The sequence below is a fragment of the Atta colombica genome, unplaced genomic scaffold, assembly GCF_001594045.1.
Source record: "Atta colombica isolate Treedump-2 unplaced genomic scaffold, Acol1.0 scaffold107, whole genome shotgun sequence".
NCBI classification, from domain to species: Eukaryota; Metazoa; Arthropoda; class Insecta; order Hymenoptera; family Formicidae; genus Atta; species Atta colombica.
The window spans coordinates 4,149,131-4,155,460 of record NW_017259192.1 but is presented as its reverse complement, the minus strand read 5'-3'; the positions used below and the strand labels follow the sequence as shown (position 1 = coordinate 4,155,460).

At 33.4% G+C, this 6,330-nt stretch overlaps 1 protein-coding gene across 1 annotated transcript in view; it reads right to left on the bottom strand.

Moving 5' to 3' along the window:
• Positions 1-6,330, bottom strand: part of LOC108693139 (platelet endothelial cell adhesion molecule-like) — a 154,368-nt gene that overhangs the window by 38,991 nt on the left and 109,047 nt on the right. The gene's annotated exons all lie outside the window — the stretch shown is intronic.

Here is a 6,330-nt window from a genome sequence, read left to right as displayed (position 1 = left end):
ATATATATATATATATATATGTGTGTGTGTTATAATTGTAGTTTAAAGTTTTTATCCTTTAAATATTCCTTTACACAAATTGGTATTCATAATTCCTCGATTTTCTTTTACATTAAAATAATTGAAAACATAAAATACTATTTACCTTAAGCTGCGTCCTGTGGTCATGTGTTAAAGTGTGATACCAATTGTAAGTGTATATCGGGCTATTACTGGATGCGAGAAATGAAAAGTTATATCACTACTTTAATATACCGCAATAATATCGTTCGCGGTTACCCTGTGTTCACAATTTCCCCTTTCTCTCCTAAATATACGATTGCGCTAGAATGACAACAACATTAGTTGTTAATAGTTGTTCATGATAGTTTAGTTTAAAATATTCAAGTTGTCAGTGACAATCTGCGGAGAAATCAAGCTGTAGCAAGAAGATATTGCTACTTTTTAATATTTCGTCATTTCTCGCAGTGCCAGAATTATATTCAAATATATGCAAAAATAGTATCGCGTTGGCCAACAACCAAGACGAAAGAACAAAATGTGCAGTATTAAGGCAAGAGACATACTTAACACGCGAACAATCTGCATATGTTCTTTTATGATCTCTTAGAAGATACTCAATAAAACTATATCGTTATTTACAGAGAGAAGGCTTAATGATAAGCACTCGAGAGCCCTTCAGCTCTTCTGAGTACACAACCGTACTTCTTGATTCATTAAACATTCCGTCATAGCTGCAGCTCAGGAACTTGCAGCTTAAAGATTAGTTTAATGGAGTTCGAATATCATGGTTCGCCAAAGTGCTACTAAGCAGTATCGGTCATAATTGAAGGGAAAGAGAGAATGAGCATCTTGCGCATGCCAGCTGTTTAAGATAATGTTTTCACTGGTGTTACTGGCGGTTATTTTACTACGTGTCCTCAAGTTCTTCCTTGTCCTGTTTTACAATATCTATCGGATACCTCGCGAGATTACAAAAACAACACGGTCGCGCTTCCGTCCTACAGAACAAGAGAAAGAAAATACTCGTCGTCGCTCTGGGAAGTCGTAAGTGCACGGACAACGCTCGCTTACCTTCAGGTGGCGACTTACGATCCAATAAAGAGTTTTTATCTCTCTTCCTTTCCCTCCCAACACAGCTGCGATTCCGATCTTCTTTCCCGCGGGATGTGTTTCTGATTGGTAAAAGTTATCGTGGTTTATAAGTTGATTAAGGCCACAGCGGGAGGCGATGTCGAAGATTCTGTTTGCACAGGTAACCCCGAACTCGGTTTCGTCGTGGTAGAGTAAGTTCAGCGACGCTCCCGTCAAGATGCCAGCAAGTCGCGCGACTTTTCTTAACTTATTGGAGAGTAAAACTAAGCGAAGAATAACAAAAAGAACGTTATTCGCATTATGTGCCACGATACTCAAACAAACTACCTGCTCCACGATAATCGAACGAATTCGGATATGAATTTCGTGAAAAAATTAACAAAATTGCAGCTTGAAAAGATGTTGATTCTTTCATTACGTAATATGTAATCAAGAAATGTTTAATCATATAAATATAAAAGAATGCTAAGAAGTAAAATTAAATTAAATAAATAATACTTTCAAATTATATGGTATAGTTAAAGTTTTTTAAAAAGCGTACGTATTTATTAATTTATATGCAAAATTTTTTCTACGTTATTTAAATATTTCTTTGCAAACTGAAATTTTAGAATAAAATGTTACTTGAAAGTTGATTTATCAATTTATTTTATAACGCTACCATTTCATTTTGAGCAACATCAGTGCTTCTCGTTTTATCAATTGTAAATGTAAAAGCGTGAATTAACACGTCAAACAAGACCCAGATTTAAATTGAAAGTTAAAGCACTGATTTGCGGGGATAAAATCAGAAAGATCGAACATTAATCTCTCCTCTCTTTCTTTTTTTCCCTTTCTTTTGCGGAAAAATCTATCCGACAAATTCATTAAAAACGAAATCAAAAAAGAACGCAAAAAATGATGAGCATCAAACAGATATTTCAGAGAGGTCGTAATTTGCCAGGCTTGGCAGCGCAGTTATACATGTCGAACGACGTATAAAACCACAATAAATCTCACTCAAATAACAAATCCTGCCCATATTATCGAAAAATACATGGTATTCCGATAGGTTGTGTCTTCACGGCCGTGTAAATCTCGCATGGATGATACGAAGAGTGAAGAAGAGAAGGATGTGGTAAAAATAAAGCATGGAACGAGAATTCATTCGTTACTATAAATCGTAAAAATATCAGGACAAAATAATTCAGGATAAAAACTTGAAGAAGAAGACTAACTAATCTGATCTTATAAACTCAACAAAAATATGAAAAATTAATATGCCAGTTGATCATAAGCAAGTTGATTTGCCTTTATCAAATAATATTTCAAAATCATTTAACCTGTGTGATAGGACTATATAAAATATATATCATATCGTATGTAACATAGTGAAAGCATCATTAATGTCATTAATGTGATAACATAAGTTAAACAAGTCCATTTTACTTGGCGTTCAGAACGCTCGCAAGTATATTTGTTAAACATTGCCAAACAAGAATGAAATGAATCCAAGAACGTTGCGAACGTTAAGTAGAACGTAACCAAGAAAAATACTTCTTTTATTTACTCCTCTTCTCTTTCCGAAGTTATATTAGTTTATAGATCGGAGAATATCTGAACATTGCATTCTCGTTGCTTCATACGTGCATATCGCGAATGTACAATAGGATAAGCGAGATCGCACGTGATCTAGCGGCGCTTACGATGTCGGGCTATGTGGTATTAAAGGATAACGACTGCATATTGATATCTGCGCAAGAGCGCGTCAGTTACGCAAAATTTATTCGTGCCTGTGATAATGCCGTTGCGTAGATTAACCTCAGGAATATCAGGCCGCGAAGGAATATATGCCATGTCTCTGGAATAAAGTTACCATAAAATATGAGTACATTGCATGAACTGTTACAATTAAAAGTTTCTAAGCGTTTTCGGTATGCTTAGTACAATTAAAGGAGATTTATCGTACGCGATATACGAATGTGTTACGATGTTTCATTTAATGATAATAATATTCGCAATTACAAAGAGTTAAACCGTTTCTTTCTTTTGCAATATCATGTCATTAAAAACGTAATTGATCAATTTTCGTATTATCGAAGATATTTTGGTATATATTATATATTTGCGTCACATCGTGTAAAACAGGAAATTAATAAATATAACAGCATATCAATTACAGTCATTTTTCCATTTAAATTCAGCTGACATTTAGAATGCATTTATTGGAAAAAAGAGTCTTATCTATCATTTTATTACATTCGCAGTCAAGATATTTTTTACTGATAATATGACCATGACATTCATATTGGATGCTCGTATTGATATTGCAAATACATTGCACATTTTATGTGCTATAAATATATATGCAAGAATATTGTATCCTGATAATTAATAAACATATTTTAATGTATATTTAATTTATATACATAATATTATTATGAAAAAATTATAACTTTGCATATTAGCAAACATTTTATAACGCATTATCTCTACTCTTATATATATAAAGATTATAATTATATATTATAATATATCTTATATTATATCTTTATAATTCTATAATCGTACAGTCATTTATGAGTTATTTATTAATATTAAAATTCGATAAGTACCCATTATATAAATACTAATAGAAAGAGCGGTTAACGTATTTAAATATTTAATTAGATACAGATCTGAGAATAATCTTTGTGTTGCACCATCAAAATAATTATTAATTATTCAAATTAGTTATTAGTATGTCAAAATTTTTTGCAGCATTATTCATCAAGCTTGATTGGTACATTATTATTTTAATGGTGGACAAAATTATTTTCAGACTGTATCTAACTAAATTTTTAGATACTTGAGCAAAATCATTCTTTTCGCGTAATTATTCATAATATAATTAATTTCTTAAAACTATATTATCAAAATGAAAACTGCACTGCAAAACTGAAATTCGTGTATCCTTTTTCATTAAGAAGATTAGTAATAACATTAAAGTGCAAAGATAAAATTTGTCATGTACTATAATGCGAATGTTACGTATTTGCGTAATTATCTATTTAGTAATAAATAGTAAATACGTATTATTAGCAAATATTGAAGTTATACGACAATAATTATTGAAATAACAATTAAAAAGTTTTTCGACGAATAAATCGGAGGATAAATCAGAGAGGATTCTCAGCAAGAGATCAACTACCTAAAAGTTTTTCCTCCGAACAAACTACTTTTTCCGGCGCGAGTAAACTTGTACTGGCAACGCCCCGGCTATAAGAAACCGTTGTTTCCGCGACAAGATATCTTCTACGCTCTCAGAAACGTTCCCTGCAAATTCGACGAGTTTCTCGACAAGACGTTAGCCGTAAGAACCCAGCAGACCGACCCGGTTGTTCCTGACCTGGGCAATTCGTTACAACCCCTCGCCGCTCTCGTCGGCATTGCTCCTTCGTTACTCACACTTGTATATATATACGCGATACTAATTTTCCAGATCCCATGAAACCTGCGGTTGATTTCTCCGGATTCGTATTTTCCTGGCTTTTTACGATCACCCCGCACATCCAAGAGATAATATCATTACAACTTTACGAAGAAATTTACGATTCGCTATCATTTTGATTATCTCGATTGGATACAAATATATGTTGACTGAACAAATTTATACTTAGATGTAAGGATGATACATAAATAGCGTTATTTTAAGTTAATTAAATATTTATTTGCTAATTTTCCACAGAAACTTGATTTAATTATAATTATATAATTATATAATTATGATTAATATCGTAAAATATTCGATAACTAATTTTCACATTATCTCATCAAAATTGAAAATTTTATTTCATTTCTTACTTAAATAATACTCAACAATGCCAACAGTTAAGAATAGAATGTTTTGGCGAAACAGAAATATTTCCATCATTTAAAAACGAGAAAACATAACAAAACAAGATACGTTACATTCAGAGGCAAAACTCTGCTCGATCAAAGTCGATGGTAAATTTTGGATTTCTGCGAGCGATCAAGCCTGGACTGCACTTTCATTTTACATTTAGCTGTATCGGCTAATGAGATCCTCGCGACGTCATCCCCGGAGATTATGGGTAATGCATCGCCGGAGGCTGTTCCCGTGCCGCGGCGTTTCGCTCGGCAAAAGTTACTCGACAACATTTTTGCTCGTATCGTAGTTATTAGTATTTCGTTCGGTGCTCCTGGTGGCTTTTGCACGGATTATCCGATTATTCAAATTCTCTTATCCCGCAGACGCGTTTGATAAAACCTTTTACCCTCGAAGACGATGTCGCACGAGCGTTCGGAAGAGGGGAGAGGGTAAGGCTTAATCATTCATACTCTAATTTCATACAGGACTTCAATCTCGGTATAAAAATTGAATTGCCAAAATAGACGATACGCATATTACTGTGCATATTCGCGGAACAAAGGATTTGCTTAACCTTTAATGTCTGTCAATGTGCCTCTTCATAGAGCTCGTCAGAATTCCTCAACGTTCTTGCCCCAAAATTATTTCCAACTAAATTGAGCTCTAAAATGTGCCTTTGCAGTAGGGCTATGCAAATTCCATGCACATCAGTTAAAAGCCGGTAATAAATGGAACCCATTTCAGACGCGTGATTTCGGTGATAAAGGGAAAATAGTAACGTGCGAAAATGATCTCCTTTCTGAACGGTTAGAGGAGTTTCCTACTACAATAAACATTGGCGACGATGATAATAGCCGCTATGTAGACACATACATTCCGTAAATTGAAAATCGATATCGAAATCCTGTGCACTTTCAATGAAGCTTACGAGTTTCATGGGGTGGTAAGAGCAAATAGTCTTCGATTTAACAATTTTTATAAAAGGACCCATTTCAAGCAAGAAGATGTGAGAAAAGCGGATTCCGATTGAGTGGTATGAAGTAAAAATGAATGCAGCTGTTAAATGGACCGTTTGAAAAAAAGAAGGAAGAATCACCATGACTTGAAGTATTTTTATAACGTATACATTTTAATGGTTTGCATTTTTTTTCACACTTGGCTAATTTCATATCCAATGAATAAGATGTAATGCCTACGTAAGTATATTGAAGTATTAAAACTGATCGCTAAATCAGATAAAAAATTATATTATATTTCCTGAAATTAATTGTTACATAGGATAATTCGTTTGATAATAAACAAATAATTTATACTGTTCTCTTAAGATACTTATGCGCGTTTAACCCTTAATACATATGATGATTTTTAGGTCCTTTACTATATTC